Genomic DNA, 20,993 nt, shown 5'->3' on the forward strand with positions numbered 1-20,993 from the left:
CGTGCAATTATAGAGAATATTAGTTATCTCTTGACGAGTCGAATAGGGGTTATAACGATCTGTGAGAAATATGGCACAGACTGCGCACGAAACGCAAGAACGATGCCAAGACTAGTGGAATCAGGCAACATATGCTCAGACAGGCTCGCCACGAGCGCGACCTGTATACATATATTAGAGGACGACATCGGGTGTTTTCCGGCAGGATGGTTAACCGCACTCGTTAAACGCCCCATAACGCGTCGGTTCTATGCTGCGCGACGCGCTATTTGTCGAATTACAGCGCACACGCGCCCATCATTTTCCAGTTCTTTTATTTTCCTGCTCCAGTCCAATTTTCATCCATCATATGCTATTATAACTCAATGAGCCAATTACTCTACAATATTGACGCTACTAAAAAATGTATCGTTTTTCGGTTGCCAAAGTACGATGAGTGAATAGTTACTGCCAAATAAGTGATATGTGCTAAATACTACATATGTACAGAGTGTTTTAACGCAGGTAGAAAACATTCCATGAGATCACAATTTGCAAAGTTCAAAAATTCAACATTGAACTTCCCTCTAGTTCACCCTCTATTTACCCTCTTCAAATAGTAAAATTCAAGAATGAAATTTCAACAAGGGGCGCATAGGCGCATGGACCAACTGCGATATTGGATCGCTTCCGTCGCGTGGGCGTCAATCACTGAGATCGAAGCATTAGACGAATCAATCGACGGTTTACGACGGGAGCAAGAATACGAGCGATAGACGAGAGCAAGCAACGAGTAAGCGGCAGATCGATACGGTGAATCGGTTTGCTGGCGGCTGAGCGGTCCGAAAGAGTAGCTCAACAGCTCATAAAAGGGCGCCCGCGGAAAATATATATCGACATTGAAAAGTTTGTCGAACAAGCCGGGCGACATGTTGCCAGGATAGCGCCATAACTTAACGCCACCGTCGATATGGGAGACGACCTGCCGTGCTTCTCTCCTACTCTCCATCCCCCCATTTTCCTCCATTTTCCCAATTTCGTTCACATTTCTGCCGCCTTTCTCCGTAAGGTGTACCAGCGACAGTGTGAACTTAAGGCCAGCCCCATACGGTATTTTTGCGCACCGCGTGAAGCGATAAAAATGTGTCGAGCCGATTTAGAGGCCTCCCTCCAGCGAATGTGACAAGGAACGTTACGAAAAGCTTTTGTTATAGAAGATATTAAGTCTAAGAAAGCTTGACGCATCAAGAGGGCGGTAAAAGTCGTGCGATAGATTCCCTCATTTATAGGTTGTGCTTAATCGTGAAATCGTTAAATCATTGTTCGCAAACAATGTCTGCAAACAGTTCACAAGCCTTTTATCACTCTTACTCGATTTTCCACGGACACTAAGAACAGTATGCGAGCAGATACGCGAGCAGACAATTTCTAGAAAATTGAATGTCCTTACTGTTCGCGAACAATTCGTGAACTCTGGTGTATTCGCACCTTTACAAAGTAGAGAGACATGTATACAGAATGTTCGAAAATCCAACGTAGACATGCACATTAATAATTAAGGTACATGTATCCTCCGATACAAAAGCTAAATAGATTCACTATCGTCCAACTTGTACTCGCGTACTCGCGTTTCGTCTCGGCCACCGATAAGGAGCAGAATGCCGTTTATCCGTTTCCGCGTCGCGACGGATCCGAGCGAGCTTCTAAACCAGCTTACCCCTGCGGGGAACCGGATCGAAGTCGGGGTATAGAATTCGACCGGCTCGAGTGGAGCGCATCCACACTCACAAAGTCCATCGAAGACGACAAGCGAAGCGACGATCGGCTGAAACGAGTTCACCGTGGAGCATTCTAGCTCTACGTACAGCCCTGGCAGCGGCTGTAGGCTGGGGTCGGTGCAATTAAGGGTATTAATTAGCGGGTACTTCATGGCCCCCTCTCGCCCCTCCGCGCCCGTCCCGAGCCCGCCGCCCCGTGCCCCTTTCCCGGACCAACCCCTCCCCCGCGGCTCTCCTGGCTCTCCTGTACGTCGACCCTCTTCTCTGCACCCCTCCTCGTACCGCTAAAGTGCACCGCACCGCACCACTGACAGAGCAATACGGACAAGAGGTATATAGCTAATTACATGATTTTATAGCGGTGTCCGGGGAGTGGGACGGGCACGTAGGAAGGGGCGAAGCGGCACGGGAATGCTCAGAGACGCTCGTGACGTCAGTGGCGAGCAGCGCAACCGAGCTTCCGTCGTCGTGGCAGCAGGGGAGGGAAATCGAATGGGGAAGCAGGCTTGTTGCGGCACGTTTTTCCACCCCTCTCGCCTTCTACCTCTTTTTTCTATTACCCCGTCCCGCGATACGAGTCACTGCCATCGTGGCACTTTGTTAATCGAGACACGCGTTTGATTCTTCGAAGCGCGCGGAAAAGCGACACCCGCCCCGGTGAAAGGAGCCGCCGCCGCCGTCGCCGCAGTAATTACGCCCGCCACGCTGTTCGCCGCGCTGCTCGCCGCGCTGCTCGGGCTTCCTCTCTATGCGCCCGACGTCGTAGAATAATCGTTTCTTGGGCGCGTTCGTTAAAGCGACGGCTTTCAGTGAGGAGAGCGAGAGGCGATACGGTGGCGAGTTTGAAAGGTTGCTCGCGTGGCAGGGCGAAAGAAACGCGACCGGAGGTTCGTAAGAAACCGGAAGCCCCGCGTCGGGGGGAAAGCAGTCGCGTCTCGTCAGGACGTCGTCGCTGCGGTATCCATCGGCATCCACCGGATGAATCCGTAAACCCGCGATCAAGCCGCAGCGTATCGGGGATGGGTTAGATATTCATGTATTTAAATTTATTTATTGGCAGGATTTTTGCTCTCCCGAGGGTGTCGCCGGGAGGAAGGCTGGACTCGTCCTCCCTCTTGCCCCCTCGTGCCCTCGCCGCCCCATCTCGCCGGCCGACTGTTAAACCTTTGCCGCTCGACAAGGCCTTCTGGGTAATTTTCCCGCTTAAAGAGATCTCGGCCAATTACGCGGCCTGTCCGACGGGCGTTGAATTTTAATTGGAAAAGAAGGAAGCAGGGACCCTCCTTGCCGGCTCCGTCGGTGCGGCCACCGCCACCAACACACTTCACGAGAGTGTGGAAGTGGCCACGGAACGTTTCCACGGTCCAGGTTTGTTCTTGACGGCGATGTTCAGCCGTGTACAACGACCGCCTCTCGGCCGAACTTCGCTGGAACGCGGAACAGGAATTCCTACGATTCGTGGTTCCGTGTCCCTGGCAGCTCTTTCCCCGGTTTCCGGGGAATTCCAAATGAGAGAAGGACTTTGCTGGCCGAACCCCTCCTGGGTTGGCTCCCGCGGCGGGAGAGCGCCTATTAAGTTCCGCGATTAATCGCGACCTGCTGAATCTTTTACGCAAATCGCGGTATTAGCTATTCAAAGTTATTAGCGGACGACTTCCATTCATTTTTGTCGACCCCTTGCTCTCGCTGGGACTGGGACGCCTAGCTGGTTCCTTTTAATTGGATCAGCGCCGAGGATTAACGATGGAAATACTTATCATTGTTCTTTTGGGCCGCGCCACTTAATATTTGTCTTGCAGCGGTAGCGTGGCTCGAGGTGAGGGTTTCTTTCAGCTGTTGGCTGCTGAAAATGGTTGAGACACTTGGTCTGGTGAGCTTCTAGTAGTTGATTTCGATAGAGTATTGTTTTTGATGATGATGATTCGAGATTATTGCTGATTCAATGGGCGGAGGGTTTGTTAATCAGTGTTCGATGGATTAGCCCATAGAAAAGAAAATGAAATAGTAGTTTCTTGAAGGTAGTATAAAATAGAGAGTCCATAAAGTATGTCAATAAACTTTAAGCTTCAGAAATTCATGACAATACGATCGGGGAGGTCGAGGATGATTTTAAAATGGATTCCGTCGTAGCAAGGCACGGGTGCTGCCACGTCGCGGAGAAACAATAAACCATCTAGCCACCCCCTTACCACCCCCGTAATCAATTTCCTAAAGTATCCACATACGATCACGATCTTCCTTTCGAAATTTAGCTCTTGTCTTAACGTGTCAGCTCCATTATCCTCGTCGGAGCGACCATTTCGATAAAAGTAAATATCGATAAACGAAAAATCAATTTCCACGAAGATTCTATTTCCTCAGTAAAACACAGACGTAAAATCTTCTTCATTTTATATCTCACCTCTCAATACTTTCATCACAAATTATTTTCCACTCCCCTAATATTTTCTCCCTCCCATTTATTCTCGCGCCTCGTTCCCTGATACTTCCAAGGGAAACAAAGAATCAAACGCATGCGTTCCTACGCCTTCCTATATTACGAAACTTTCCTCGACGCGTCGACCTGTCGCGCGAGTACGTGCGAAAGCGATCGCGCGTTTTTCCAGCCAGGGCTAACAAGTATCGGGAAACACGGAGACCAAGTAACTTTTAAGAACTCCGTCGAGAGACTAGCCACTAAACGGGGGTTGATTCTCAGGTTTCACCGGGGTTGGAACTCGAAGGGGTGCGTGGGGTAGGTAGGGGAACTGGAGGGGTGGCGGGCAGTACTTTATGAGCACGCTTCACATAAATTGTCGCGGCTCTTTAAGAAATTGGAAAAAGGCGCGAGATCCTTCGTGAAACAGCTTGCGTCGAGAGTGGCTCGAGAACTTTTTGAACTGCTCTAGGACAGCGGACGGAAGGGGAAACACGAAGGGCTCGGGGAACGTCGAATGGGGGACGTTTGCGCGTGTAGGTGCGAGAAGGAGCGCTTCAGGAGGACGTCTATGCAGTAGAAACGAAAAGGACAAAGGTTCGAGACGGTGAAATAAAAGGTGACAAGGTTCCGCCGTGAATTTACATAACACCGCGAACGTATCTGTATTCTTCGAGAAGCGATAACATGCTCGATGCTTATGGGACTCACTTCCATCTGCGCTGTGAATTCAAGGCGGTTGCGTAACGCTGAGTGCTTCTTCGAATTCCCACGCAGTCTGCATCGTGTTCTTGACAAATTAACGACACCCCTCGCGTCCGATGACGATTATGGATCACAGCGGAAGGGGGTGTCAGCGGAACGTCTGTCTGTTCCGTTCCGTCTCACTTAAACGCATCGATATAAAACCCCCCCGAGCTGTCCGTCCCGTTCCGCCGGAAAAAACGTCGCAGCCGATGCGGAACTTTTTATTAATGCCTGTCGGGAAAAGATAATTCGTACGAAAAAGAGGAGCGAGCGAGTGGAGCAGGACGACGAGGAGTCAGCGGGGCGTCGCGGCGAAGGAAAATCGATGTACCTGTGGGACACATTTTCCAAGCAGGTAATCTTCGTCGGCGAACGAAGTATTACATTTGAATAAACGTCGGCGTCGATAACCGAGACGGATCGCAAATACGGTATCGATCTACGCAACCTATCGCGGTGAACGTCCCACGGGAAATGTTTGCTAATACTGATCATATTCTCATTAATAGTGTATGGACTTAGGAAACGACAGAGGTGGGCCTATGACAGCCTCCTGCTTCCTGTCGATCCCCGTTCGAACAATTTTTCGGGTCTTCCCTCGGCTTAATCGACGCGATACGACCGATCAGAGTCGGGGGATGGATGAGACAAGACGGGAGGAGGAAAAAAACGGTCCGCCGTGGAAGGCAGACGCGAGAGCGTGAAGAGTTTGCGCGTGTGCGAGTACCGACAACAAAAAGTTCCAGAGGGGGTTGGCGGCGGCATTTATCTCGGCGGACGATGATAAAGGGAAACAGAGGTTCGCGACGTGTTGGAGCGAATAAAACGTAGTCGCGGGTTGCGTCGAATAATGCCTATCACAGAGGGTAAATCGGAATTTACCCCAAACACGGGCGAGCGAGTGAACGAACGAACGTGCGACCATATCTCGCCAGGCCCACCCCCTCCACCCTGTGGTCACTCGCCGCGTCCGCCGGTGTTTACCGCAATTATTAAATGTAAACTCATATTTCGTAATTGCCAAATATTGGCGGTCCGATCGGTCGGTCGTGGCCCGATGCATCTCGCGAGGGGGATGCTAGTGCTCACACGTTTTCATCCCTTCTCGCATAACAATCCTTCCCGGCTGCCCTCTGAATGAATTAAACCTCGACGAATCGATAAATGGATTTGCCGCGGCGTTTGTTCTCGGACACGGTTCGCCTCCTGCATCCCTTAACGAAGATCGCGAGCCTTTAGGCTGGGGAAGCTCCGCAGGTATCTATGCAAAAGACAGGAGGTGAAAAAACCGTGTGACTTTTTAATCGAAAAGTAGTCTTCAGTTTGCTACGGGTGGACGTTTCATTCGAAACGAATATTCGACTTTGAAAGAAGTTAAGCGGACGCGCGATTTTCGATCGACGAATGGGGTGGGAAGGTCCGCATCGTTGACGAGGGTTGTCAACGGCGTGGCGTCAGCTTGTGTAACTATCGGTAATTAATCAGAATCATCCCCGTATATCGTGTCCGTCGGGTGTGGTGAAGGTAAGGGGGGTCGGTGGCGGTGTTGGTCGCGAAAGGGTAGTTAACCAGTGACGTCACGCCCGTGGCGACATCTGGCCCGGCACTAACCACCGGACACTGCAGGACGTCGGACACTGGACACTAGCCCTAACTCTGGATCAGGATCAAAATTACCCTTGCGATGGCGCTTAGCCTCCGCGTCGACAGCTGCTTCTAATTAATTCCGCGTTTGGCACGGTCTACGAGCTCTCCTTTACCGAAAGGAACCAACGTGATCAACATGTAACGACTAATAAATTTCTTCTTTTAATCGTGCACAGATGCTCGAATTTCCAGGGGTCGACAACGAACTAGGTATCTTCGCGTCACGTGTATATCGTTGATTCTCGCACGACTGTTCGCGGTTCGTCCTTTTTCGTTCTTCGTCGCGTGTACGAGTTGCGTGGTCAAATGCAACGACACGCAAACTTTTGGAACACAACCGAAACGCGGATAGTTTGGCCACGGTCGGTGCTCTGGTGCGTAACGCCAGGTTCAAGCACGTTCCTCCCAGCTCGTGGCTATCAATTGCGGCTAATCCTTTTCCAGGATCGCTGGGAAACTCTTGTCCAGTTTCCCTTTTATTCCCTCTGCGAATCTGACGGCGGAGGATACGGGAAACATCAGCCGATACATTCTCTCAGTTGGCATGCGACCGTTTCCACTTCGCGCACGAGATCGTATCGACGCATAATCGGCGAGCGTTCGCGCGCAATCGTGATTCGCGTCGTTTTAAAACGTCGAAACGCAACCCCCAGGTGGACAGTTAAAGTCCGGTCGGCTCGTGGAACCGGTCATGTATATTAGATACCCAATTCCAGCGGTAATCCAGCCATAAATATCTTTGAATTATATTTTCCACCGGGCTGGACACCATCACGAACGATTTGTTCTAAAAGGGAGATAGAGAGGGAGAGGAGAGTGGACAACGTTCGCGGTCGGGCGAGACAGAGAGGGCCGAGAGACGGGCTTTATTTAGCCGTTAATCGCTCAATTAAACTGGATCGCTCGAATTAGCTTTTAATCCCGAGCGCGGCAATAGCGTGCGCGGTATTTAAAAAAATCGAAATGAAATTTTCAGAGCGAGCTCTTTTTCTTCTCTCCCCTATCCACTCGTGCCTCCCCATTTTCTATTCGGCTAACAGTTTACCCCCTTACCCCGCTGTTATCTTGTATTATCGTTTAGCGAATATCGGCGCGGCTCTTCGCGAGGTGGGCCACTTCTAAAATAATAAAACCGGTCGTTTATTTGTTTATTTAGCGTTTAATTTTCATAAAACCCCGTCCGGACGGGCAGAGGTCGTTCCGGCGAGGAATGGAAGGCGCGGAAGGGAGAGGAAAAATTCGCGAACCGAATCACCGGTGCTGGAAAATAGCGAAATTGCGTAAATATTGAAAATCGAACGACGCTATTTGCCATCCGAGGGAAACAATTCCACGGCACTTCAGGGAATTTGATATCGGGACGCGGGGGGAGCGTAATGTTTTGTCAAGAACGCGTTAGAATCGCGAATTTTATCATTCGGTTAGCAACGCGCTTTCATATCGGTCACGGGCGCGCGCTGCGGGCCGATCTAATACCATTTACATCGCGCCGCGGGATTGACGTGCACGGAAATAAATCCAGACGCGGGGCAACGCGTGCACCGCGCGTGGCCAATGTAAATCCGTGCCTTCTATCCACCCCGAACAAATCGAACTTCGATCGATGTAAATGAATTCCGCTCTAATTGCAATTATGTACCGCGAGCGCACATAAACGTTCCACGGCACGCGATATATGACGCGTCACTCACGGCCGATTCCCCGTGCGTCATTGCGAATTTATGAAATACCGATCGGCTGTATCCGTATCGGCAACTTGCGCCGGTCCGCGTCATGATTGCAGTCAATAGTTGACGTTACATATAATTGGCTCGCCGTCGAGACGACGTCCAATTATTTATTCACGTATCGCCGTCTGCTCGTTGAAGACGAACGAACTCACTCAGACGAAAGCGTCCTGATCTAATGCATTCTCTGGATTATACTGGTTACGTCAGTCACGGCCCATTAAACGTGGAATTAAGATTGCTACGAGATGATATTTCTGGTGTCAGGAGAGATATGCAGTTCCTGTCTTTTAAGAGCTGTTTGATATCGGAGAAGATATCAAGCGATTATATTTATATTTCCTTTTTATAGAAAGGACGAAGGGAATACGTTTCCTTAAGTGTTAATCCGTTTTTTTTGTAGATTGCTTAGTTAGTAAAATGATTTTGCATAGCAAAAATCATGCTTAGATGATGATGATTTCTAACATCTGGAAGATTAAGCTTCTGGTTTTATTATTACTATTTTTGCTTTTGTTTTCGAAAGAGAGCAGCAAGCTTTTGCAACATGCAATATAAAATACAATATTTAATGTGGAAAGGATCTATATACAGATGAAATGTGTCGTATGTGTTGAAAGTGCAATGCTCGACATATCTGTAGCGCGATATGTCTGACCATCTACTGGGGATTTCTACTCATTCCTGCACAATACGAATACTACTGTATTTATGTACCGTGTCGATATATTTTTGATCACTAATTTTTTACTGTCATTTTTTACAACCCATAAGACAGTTTTACTGATGTACTAGTTATTTTCCAACGAGTGAAGCCTCTTATATTAAACATATGAAGACTTACATGCTTTCTGGAAAGAATCCTGGCTTGACACAATCTTCATGGATATACCTAGAAAGAATAAACTTCAGTTAAATCATAGTAACTTTTTACCAGAAACAACTTTAAAGATGCTAATCCATTATAAGTACTCTTTTATTCTATACATCAGATTATCATTAAAATACGGAGCCTTGTTATTATTTAGAAATCCTTAAGAACGCAGAGCGGGTTCGTTGAGTTAGTCACCAATCAATAATTAACTACATTAGTCTGAATGCCATTCTCCAAGGGTAAATCATTAAAACGGTGGTAGCTGTGCACGCCAATCAGCAGGCATACTGTGTAAATACGTGATGGAAATCCCCTATGCCCCCCTCGCGAACGCAACATCGCTGCGTACTCTTCCCTAAAATCACACCATCCTCCTAACTGATTCGCTATTTAGCCGGGACGATTTATTTATCGGTCGGTCGTGATTAGACTTTCGCTTTACCACGGATACGCTTTGCTTCGTCAAACATTGACAGACTGCACTAATTCGCTAACGATCGACTGACGTCATTACCGAAAAATCCTTTGTGCTCTTCTTCGACCTTCTTTCCGAACTAATGCCAAATGCATTCCACCTGTTGCTATAAAAGAAAAATATGTTGCCTCGATCGATGATACATGAAGTGTTAGTAAGTTTAAACGAAAGAGAAATATTTTATCTCTCAATTACTAAAGTACGCTAAATACTCTTAAGAGAGCACAATTTTTACATTACTTATAGTTATAGAATTTTTTATAAAAAGATTTGTGACAATATGTTTTAGAGTTTCTTAAAATAAAGAATTTTTTCTAATCTCTTTTATCATAGTTTTATCCACTTACACGCAGAGAAGTGATTTAAAAATGAATATAGTTGAAATTTCTGCATAATTCTTTCTAAACAAGAAATATAACTAGTGGCATTATTGTTTTATAAAATTCCTTGAATTATATCACCATAAGGAGCTTTAACTGCAAAACCGCGCGCCGTAGAATCTTCGGCGTCATTAGTTTTCCTTAATTACCCCTTGAAGTCCAAGCACGGTGCCCCTCCTCGGTCCTCGATCGAGGAAAGTCGGTTGGCGAGTTCTCGAAGCCTCGGACGGGAGAGCGGTGGTTCTCACGCTCGTTAGGAAGCTCAAGAAAAAAGCACGTCAGGGGTGGGATAGCCGTGGAACGTGGACACCCACGAAGACGTGCCCCTTTCGGGATACCCTATCGTCACCCCGAGCTTATTCCGCCCCTTAAGTTCTGGCCACACCCGCAATCATGCGCAGTTTCCACCCATCGGCCAATGAAAGCTCGAGAGCTTGCAAGCTCTGCTGAGCGGCTTTCGGGCCGAGCCACTCCGACAAACACCACGTGCCACGCGGCCGAGTTGCACGTGCGTCCGCGGAGCTGTCGAGCTTTTGCGCGTCGTAGCCCAGCGCGAGTCGAGCTTTGACTCATCGCCGAAAGACGTGCGTCGCGTCGAGAACTCTTCGGTTCATTTTTCACCTTGCACAATCGATTACTTTTCCCCCCTCTCACCTTACTCCTTATCATCGGTAATTATAGTTGAATTTATCTGATCGCTGACTGTAAACAAAGTTGTTTGCCTGGCCAACGGGCAGGAGGCACTCGTGTTCTGTGGGTCCTGTGAGAGACTGAGATTCAATCCGCAGGCATATGTGAAGGGGAGCAGCCTCGGTATCCAGGGAAAATCGCGAAGAACGTAAGTAATATTTTCATTGTTTTTCGATGGCGCGAAGTTTACTGGAGATTTTTGAAAATTTAGTGGGGCTGGAGATTTTAAAATTCCGTGAGTGGTTGAAGCGATAATTGAATATTGATAGTGATGTGTATGCGCTCGTAACGAGACCTGGCCGGTATTCAACAGTTGGTCCTTCTTTTATCTTCGAAAACTCGACCCTCCGTGCCACCCCTGCTTCGAGCCCTTAACGGGTCTGCTCTTACATTACCCTCGGTTCCTGAAGCAGTATTGTAGCAGACTGTTTCTCTTAGCTAAGAGGTAGTCGACAGGTTCCGTTTTAAAAGCAAAGACGGTGAGAGGGGAATGTTGTATCTGCAAATGCGCAACCCCTGATTGTTCTCCCTTCTATACAAACATCTTAATCATTTAATACTAATTAAACGGCATTAAAGAAGCAATTTGATGAAAAGAACCATTCAATTTCTTTCATCCTCAGAACTATTATAGAGCCATTCTACAACAAAAAATTTACAAATAAAAAAAGAACTGTTTAATGAAAAGCTTAACATAGGTACTCATTAAGTGTCGAAACCAAAATTGTCTGAAAAAGAAAAGATAGAGAGAAAGAAAATAAAAATCACAGAGTGAAAAGAAACAAACACCCAATGGAAGAGAGCAACGAAACGTTTGTCCGGTTATTCGCGGTAATTCTTTTCAGGGTGGCCGCATGCTTGCGGAGGAATTCGCGAGCCGTGGGCGATAGGTGTGGCCATAGGTGTAACATATTTATGTTGTGAACCGGCCGAGTGCGGGCAATAAATAGCGAGAGCGAGCGGGCACGAGGCCATCAGGGGTGCGAGGGGGTTGGTACGAGAAACGTAGGGGCAGTTCGTTCAGGTGCGGGGCTAGAACGATTACGCTTTCCAAACCCCTCTCGCCGTTCGACCGAGTCACTGGCACCGCCACTGGCACCACCATCGGCACCACCACCGTATCTACCCCTTTCACCCTCCCCTACCCCTTGCCACCCCACCCCTCCAGGCACCCTATCTCCATCTATCTTTCTCCCTTTCTTTCTCCCTGCCCCGTATCTCGCTCCATCCCACACTGTCCCCGCATCCCTGTCTCTGGCTCACCTACGCACCCTCTCCCCCCTGCACTGTCCCGTCCCAGTGGACCCTATATGGTGCCTGAACAACCCTATTCGTTTGTTTCCAGCCCGTATGCAAGCGTATACAGAGGTATGCAATTTCGGTGCTAGGAATTCACGGACGAGCCAACCCTTCAGGAAGGACACTTTAGTCCTTCAGAAAATGGGCTCTCGTCGTCGACAATGAAGGCTCCAGTTATTGTCCAAGAGCCCGTTTAAACGTCGCGCGGGAAGGTTTCCAATTTTTAAAAGTGGTAGAATTTGAAAAAAAAAAAAATGAAACCCTATCGGTTTGTTTTAATTACATAATCAATTATTTCGAGTAAAGTATTCGTCTCCTAATTCAGGTATATCTTTGAACGTGTCTATTGAAACTCGAACGTAACTGCACGCATAGCTGCATCCGATGGCACGCGCGGGTATCGTGGAATCGGCTATGCGGACCATCTTAAGCCCAAGCACCCCTCAGTATTCCAGCAATCTCGACCGATCGAGAACCGAAGGATGCTGGAACGCCGCGTGTGTCGGCTGTCCGGCAATCCTAATGATGCATATCTCTCCTCGGCCCGTTATGTCTTGAATGTCTCAACGATGCGACGTCTGGTGGACGGGCATCGGTCGACGAGGCAGGTTCGTAGGGGGTGGGTGGAGACAGAACGACGGGAGAAGCACGAAAGCTAACCGGAATCGGGGTGGTGTATGGTCGCAATGAGGTTGAGAGCTTGCGGCCGGATGCCAGTCTAACCATGTCTAGCGTACGTTTACTTGCAACCTCGCCAGACGGTGGTTCGCTTCCTGGACGCAGCGCCAGCATCCAAGCAATGCGACTCAAGAGTCCGCGTCGACGCTGACGATGCACTCCTGCTCGTATAGGCGGTATAAGGCTCTTGCACGCAGTTCCCTCGCGAGGTGAGCCAATTTCTTTGGGGTCAACCCATGGGAAATAGCCGCGACAAGATGTGGTGGCTTAGATGGTTTTTTTAAGCATAAATATGATCCTAAGCACTAAGGATCAGCTCTAAGGATAATAAGAATAGGTATCTAAATCCCTAATTGCATAAATTTCTTTACGATTAAATACAAAATCAAGATCTTAAAACATGAGTTCATAGTGATTCTAATAAACACTGAAAATATTGAGAATCCTTCATTTATTATTTTATAAACTTATTTTTCTAAAAGAAAGAACCTATTATCCCTACACTTGTCAATCTGTTATGTACACAAGTTACGTAAAGAGGTATTTTCAAGTATTGCTATTACAACGAAAATAAAATAAAAAATTGTTTATCGTTCTCCTCATTCGTTAAGCGTGGTGTCCCCTATACAGAGGCGTGGCTGGAATCACAAATTCAGCTTTCGGCGAGATGAAAAACAAAAACGTGTACGGCTCATGGATTCGTTTAGCATACAAACATGTACGCGGGCTGGCAAATGAATTTTTTAAGTGTCCTTCTGACGCAAGCACGCATGCATTTCGACGCGCTTTTCCGCGATACGGCCGCGCGAGATTCGAGGCCGCACGACCGACCAACGAAATTCTCCCCCTATTGCGTGTGCACCTCGCGCATTCCGCGCCCAGATTGCGCAAAAATCGGGCAAAACAAACGCAACTAATTTAACTGCTTTCGAACAATTAATCCGAAGCATTTAATTTAATTGCGCCGCAGTCCGTCGAGGCTGGCCAGCGTCAGTTGAAACAACAACCGATGCGAGACCCAGCCGGAATTTTCGGCTCGGCGCACTCGATTCGAATTCTTTCGTACGCAAATAACAAAAAAAAAGCTAGCGAGGTCAAAACGCGACCGTTGGACACTGAAGGATGGAAGTGATGAGGACAATGGCAATGGTAAAACAAATACCGAGCGTGTAATACAATACGCGTAAAGAATAAGCGGTATAAAGCCAAAAAGGCTTGTCTACGCGGACTTTTGACCCTATCCAACGCAGCAGTGTCAATTTTTATCACAAACCTCGAAAACAATATTGATTTGTAGTTCAGGTTTCCCAAATTCTCCGGATTTCAATAAAACATCCGAGTACAGATTGCAGACTAAAGAAATGCTCTTGAGTTTCAGATCGCATCCAGATGCGATGATTTTTCAAATATCACAGTTTCCCTCGGTTTTTGCCAGAACGTACGGCGCAAGAAGATCGGGGGGGTTGCGTGTGAGTGGTCGGAGAAGGGCAGGCTGCTGGAAAGCGAGCCAGCGAGTGGTTGTAATTAATAGCAAACCCGTATAAATCAGAGACAGGTTGGATGCACGTTGGTATGCGCCGTTACCGATGCAGGATTATGCCCAGAGGGGCGGTTACCCCACGACCCGCTAATTTTTCAAACGGCCGCCATAATGGTCCCGGCTAATTACTGATTTTTATCTCCGCGAGTCGGTACTGTGAAAAAGAGCAGTCAAGGGGGAGAGAGGAGAAGGGGGATGAACAGGGGGAGCGTGGAAGAGGAATAGGATTCGGGTCAGCGGTTGTTTTGTATTGCGATTTTAAACGACCGAGGAATTTTCCGCGATAAACCGCGCGACCTATTACGAGACTGTTATTCAAACGGATCGAAACGTATTTTTAGCAAATTCATTGAACAATGTTCGTTACAAAAATGTATCGAACTTTTGCGATGCTCCTAACAATACCACCGTTACGAATAAGGCAAAACGATATTTCCCATAAAATGATTGCCAGATATCGCGGGGGGATGGATCGTGGTAATAGCTCTGAGTCCTTTGCGTTAATGCTTCTGATTGTTATTAGGGGGTTGCCGTGGTAGAAACTTGCCGAATCCACGGGAGAATCGTTGCCCCTGGTACAAGGCGTTTCAAGTTGCAGCGAATTCTGCGCGAGTAGATACAGCTAACTACCCCCAAACACCTATGTACTTAACGTAACCCATGTAAGCTCACGCTAGAACAAATTTACCCCCGGCCCCCGACAGCCGCACTTCTCCCGACCATCCACTTCGGGTCCCTTCTCACCCCCTAATTCTCTCTCACGGAACACCGATGTTATGAAGTTGTGTTGAACTTTTCGCGAAGCATAGTTTGCAGAACACCCTCGGGTGACTGCGAGGCTTACCTTGGCTCGTGACATATATCTACGCGGACCTCTAACAAACTGGCGAGGAGGGTAGACGACGATCGAGGGGTGGGTCGCACGAAATTTTCAGAAGAACCCGCCTCTTTCGATCACGACTACGTCTGCAAATGAGCATCACCTGTTGCCCGCTTTCCTGGGATGTCAATCGACAAGGTATATGTTAATTCTTTTCGCGTTTTCTAATTGTGAGTTTTGATCTCGAGAAATCCCTTTGGCTAGTTTTTGACTACTTCTGATGTGGAACTCTGATAGATTAAGTTTCTTGTGCTGTATATATGAGATATTGAGTGCAAAAATGGACTTGGTTACATTTTTCCCGAAATCAAGGTAGTAGCATTAATTTATTACAAAGACCAATTATTTTAGATGACCTATTTTTTCGATTTTTTCGAGTAGAGGTCAGTTCACTGTCGCCTTCAATGCCTCATGTAGATTTCTAGGGATGTCTCCTGTGTCTTGTAAGATTCTTCTTAAGTAAAATATTTTATCTGAAGACTCCAGGTATCTCCTGAAAGGCTTCTTAGTTTATTTTTTCCCAGAAGCATGCGTACGCGTCGCGTATGCAGCGAAAACAGTACACGCGTTAGGAATTCTCGGCACGGCAGTCGGAGCCAACAGGCCCAGGCAGAAACTTACGGGCCAACTTTGAGGGGGTAACAGCATTACAACGTTATTAGATTTACCGCAAGCACCTACCCTGCAGGCACTCCTGCACATTACACACATAGCCCCAACCTGAAGTATAAGTAACCCTAAGCGGAGCGGCTAGAGCCCAGCTCGTGCCTCCAGTGTCTTGTACATTAAATTATGCGCGTGTGCCTCGCAGGTACGAATGAGAAATATTCCTTAGTAGCTAGCGGATGGTAGACATAGTTCCCTTGCGAGCTTCAATACGGAGGCGTTCGGAATTTTTAGTGGGAAATGAAAATGTCTGATTTCAAACAAATTTTTCTCTTGTGTAGTACGCAAAAATAAGTGTTTGAAAAAATGTGAAAAAAGTAGGTACATACATAGTATTCGAAAAAAATCAAGGAAGAAATAGTGAAGATAGAACGAGAAAGAGAGAGCGAGAGAAATTTCGGCGCGACTAGCTATTGAGTAGCTACCCTTAAGATAAGGGTGGCTTCACCCCGTCCCTCATACGTTTCCGCTATCTGACGCTAAACGGCACCGCTGCTCGTGGCCTTCCACGTAAAAGGGATGGTCCTGGCAGGATGGTTCTACATAATACGCCGGCACATTACTGTCGAAACCCCATTAGATAAGCGGAATTTAGAACGGCGAGACAGGATTTTTGTACGTACGACATTCGTGAAAAATCACCGACCGTCGATATTTTTCTTTCGTTTTACATCTGACTTCGGTTTGAACAAAGATTCCTTTTTAATCGGCCAGCTTCTTCCCTACTTCACGTTTCCACCCTTTCCTATCGTTATCTCGAGCACCGCTGGTTAGGCTTCGAGAGCGGAAAAGAACATTCGAGTGAAGAATTCGTCTTTGTCACGCGGAATATTCGATCCAGTATCGCGGAGAACTGACATCAGCAAAACTGATTTCAAAAGCGGGAAGATGGGAGCCCGGGCAACAAAAGCCTTTACACGTCTCGTGCCCCTCCCACAGCTCATTTAAGGCTAACTGTCCACAACGGGGGTGCAAACTACCCTTATCTGCGGACGTTTATGCCCACGCCTTATCTAGCAACCCCGGACTGCTTCGTGCTTGCTAACAACTAGGTATTCTCTCTCTTCCAAGCCAATCTCCTTCCTCGAACAAAACGACCTTAAGTTTTACCTTCTCTCTCTCGCCCCACCCATCCTATCCCGCTTTGTCATTTATTTCTCGCCTTCCCTGCTCCACTTTGCCCCAGGTTTATTTCAATTTCCTGGCCGAGCGTGGTTTTTTCAAAGTGTCAAATAAAACTAATCCCGCCCGGATTATTCCCAAAAATGACGATACAAATTCCAGCTTTATTTTTCGATCGCGGGAACAGCGGTAGACGTCAGAGTCTTTTGTGATTCGCTGTCAAAAACTGCGATACGCGTTTCATTTGGTCGAATGATTCGATATCGATATTCCTTTCACGCGCTACCTCCAGGACACACGATTGACGAGATTCCGGCGTACTCGGACGTATTTTGGAAATGAAAAATCAACATGTGCGAGGGAAACAAACATACAACACTAGCCATGCACCTATACAATTATAGAACGTACCTTTTAACCCAGTGTAAATTAAACTGAACCTTTTTTCGTCTAAACGGCACAGGGTTCAATCGGGAAACGCGGCTTAGAAATAAATTGATATTGGATGAAAAGCAATTATCCGATCTGGTTCGCTGGGATCCGTGGAACAGAGAGAAAGGTGACGATACGGAAAATCAGAAGGCACGATGGTTTCTTATCTTAGGACTTCCCTTGAGTTCACCGTTGTTGGAAGAGCTAAGGGTCGTCGGAGGATGCTGCGCGGCGAAAACAAAGACGTTACTCCCCCTATCTGGGGTTGTAAAATAACCGTCGAACGAGAACAAAACACGGGGCGTAATAAATGAGATAAGCTTCGGATAGATTCCTGCGGGAGCGAAACGCATTATCGATGCGATACGCTATTGAAACCATCTCCTTCTGATTTCAATCGGGTTATCCATTTCTGTTGATATCATTCTCCCGTTATTGTTACCTATATCCGTCATAAATTTCGTGCAAAATACTTTAACGTGTACGAGAATTCTAGATTTTTCTATAACCGATCCATCGTATAGGTTAATCCAGAGGAAATTGAAAAAATGTTCGGAGTACGATTCGTGGAAAATAAAAACGTGTTGTTTTCCTACCGCTTGCTGGTTTTCCGCGTATCACGGAAATATTACAAACAATCGGACGATTTTCCACCGATTTTCCTGAATGAAACGCGCGCTGCCAAAAATTAGTACATCGAAATAATTGGAAGTCTTAACAACACTCGACGTAATAACGCTATTGGTATTCTCCTCGTGTGCGTGCATCATGTCGATTGGTATTTACAACAGACTCTTGTTTCCAACCCGCGCCTCTTCTGTGCACTCGATCTATCTCCGTCGACCGGTAGCGAATCAACAAACAGGACTGATTTGATTTCATTCGTTAGTTCCGAGCAACTTCGTTCCTCTCGATTTTCCTTGAGCTGGTAATTTTACCAATTCCAACGATCCCCAGACTCGATAATGTGATAAAAAGATATTTTAGGCACTGTCTGAGAACTTGAAGAGGGATTATATTTCATTTATACCGACGATAATATTAAAACATTTAGAGTTGGAAACGTCTTCGCGTTCACTGAAATAGTCTCGGCAGGTGAGCGTCGGTTCAACTACTGAATTAATGATTATATTCTCGTCGTGTGCTTTATCGACCTTAAAATTGTTCCAGAAAGAATAGTTACGTTTTAAAAAAGTGTTGACGACGTTCTCTGCACGACAGGTCTTTTAATAGAATTTTCTTATCTGAATGTCACGAGTGCAACCGAACACGTTTCCATGGCCCGAAGCGAGTCTAAGGATAAAGCGTGCGACGCAACGAAAGAGGAAAGGCACGTCTATTGACATCCCCGTAACCGTGCCATGATTTAATATAAACTGCACAAAGCTCCACCTTTGATAGTCAGATATGAAATACTCCGGTCCGAGGAGTGCCCCTTCGGAGACAGAGCCACCCCCACGCTGGAGGGTGCGCTCGAGCGTCTCGGGTGCATCGAGCGGCGATTCTTTCTCCCCTATCGTCTAACTCGAGTTCGACGTCGAATATTCCCTAGCAAAGGGGCTACAGGTCTCGAGCTTTGAGGGGCACGAATGTCGCTGGAATGTTTGGACCTCTCGCATGGACATATGTCATGTGTTCGGATTCCACCTGATGGCCTGATGTCTTATTGAGCAGAACTCGAGAGTTGCAGTAAATCAAATTGAAATGATATAAAGAACTAAAGATGTAGGTCGGAGTATCTAAAGATAAGATGATATCTACTAAATTGGAATTTGCGTATATGTGAATATTTGAAAGTTTGAAAATTTTAATATTTGAATATTTGAAAATTTAAAAATTTGAAAATTTGAATATTTGAACATTTGAAAATTTAAAAATTTGAAAATTAAAAAATTTGAAAATTTGAATATTCGAATATTCAAATATTGAATATTCGAATATTTGAATATTTAAACATTTGAAATCTTGAAAATTTGTCTATCTTTTAATATAAAGTACTACCGGTACTCCTTTTGTAACATGATAACTACAGCCCTCAAAATAAAATTCATCTTCTGAGGAGCAGTATAAGATTTACCAGATCACAAAGAGTGTGGACGCAGAAGAGACCTGAGAAAAGTGCTTCTTCTCGACATAAGACCCTGTGCTCGCGTAATAGTCGTTTCAACGGCAGACTTTGATCCTTTATTACATTTTTACAAGCGATTACATTGGCCAGCCGCTGGCGATCCTTCAGGGCGACCTTATTTTCTTCTCCTTACGACTATCCTTAGCGGATCGTCCAGCACGGCCTGGTCTTACTCCACCCCCTGCCCTCGGTAACGAAGTTCCTCAACTGACGAAGGAAGATATTGTTCTTGTTTGTAGCAAAGTTAACTCGAGTTCCGCCTTGGCCGTGGTTCACTCGCCCCTAATTAGGTTTAAGGGATTATAGAATTGCCTCGCAAAGTCGATTACGAGATTGGGACGGTCGACTGAAGGGAGAACGAGCGACGAAGTGGCCCGAGTTTTCAAGACGCGAGCAGGAATTTATCGGATTTCGCGAAACGCGACGAAGTTCGTTTCGCGAGGCTGTAAGTAATGTAATCAAAGGATCGGGCAACTTCTATCTATCGATGAGTAGCGAATAAATTATTCGCGATTTTCTTTTTGGAACTTCACAAGTACTTCGATGCAAATAGAGAATACAAAAACGAAACAACTGATCCACTTTTAGCCAAGCGAAGCAAAAATTCTAAAGTTTCAGAAAAGATTGTTTTCTCAACAAAAGACCTAAAACTTCTAATTAAAGTTTACACTACATAGTACCTATAATAACAAATCTACCACATCCTCAATACTTAATACTTAATACTTGAAGTAGCCACTAGTGCCAAATAAAAGTTGACCCGATCTAAGTCACCCAAAAAAAGCCTCTGCCCTCTGCTCTCTATTTAGAGCAGCAATTGACCCGAGGTTCTTCTCTCTCATCGAAATCAGAACTGGTCAGCGTATTTAAGAGTACGTGACCGGGGAAACTGCGCCGCGTGACCTTTAATTCATACCCTTTCGAGTAGTTAGCGGGAAATCATAGCTTTCGAAGGGAGACGCGTGACGGGCTCGGTGCAGAAGGTCGCGGAAGGCGCCGTTGGCGAACCGTCGCTCGCCGGTGGAATCAAAGGGTATGGAACAGGAGAAAAAAAAAGGGGGAGACGAGGAGGCGAGAGGGATGGGGTTAGCAATTTTAAACAGTCTCCGGCGACTCGATCCTCCGGCATAGCGGAGTCCAGCTAGTGAGGCTGAGCGTGCAATGATTGATGCTGGGGCCGTCGGTATGGAGGGGTGAAAGTGAGGAGGGCTAGAGGATCGGTCCTACGGCCTGGGGAAATTTAATTAACGTAAATGCCGCCGCCACGGCCGGCGTTACACGCCGTGTGTGGCAATCGCTCATATGCAACTGCCCCCTACCCCCTTCCGCACCCCCGCGATCCCACCCTCGCCTACCGACATCCTAACTCTTCACCCTCGCGGCCTCTCTTTCTCTCTCCGCCTCGTTCTCGCTGCCCGTTCGAATATTTCCCCAAGCATATCCACGTTACCACCACGTGCGTCGACCTGATCGGCCAGCTCGGGGTTATTAAACGTTCGGAACAGGGGTAAGGGGCCTCGATTACGGGCCGATTG

The 20,993-nt window shown here is 46.9% G+C and overlaps 1 protein-coding gene across 1 annotated transcript in view; it reads left to right on the top strand.

Annotated features, from left to right (window-relative positions):
- Positions 1 to 10,524: 10,524 nt before the first annotated feature.
- The window catches only part of LOC143180246 (LIM domain only protein 3), a 61,050-nt gene continuing 50,581 nt past the window's right edge, over positions 10,525 to 20,993 (top strand). Inside the window, exon 1 of the mRNA XM_076379829.1 lies at positions 10,525 to 10,861. The gene's annotated coding sequence lies outside the window, so the exon portion shown is untranslated. The remainder of the gene's footprint in view (positions 10,862 to 20,993) is intronic.

This window comes from Calliopsis andreniformis, chromosome 6, assembly GCF_051401765.1.
Source record: "Calliopsis andreniformis isolate RMS-2024a chromosome 6, iyCalAndr_principal, whole genome shotgun sequence".
In the NCBI taxonomy this organism is placed as follows: domain Eukaryota; kingdom Metazoa; phylum Arthropoda; class Insecta; order Hymenoptera; family Andrenidae; genus Calliopsis; species Calliopsis andreniformis.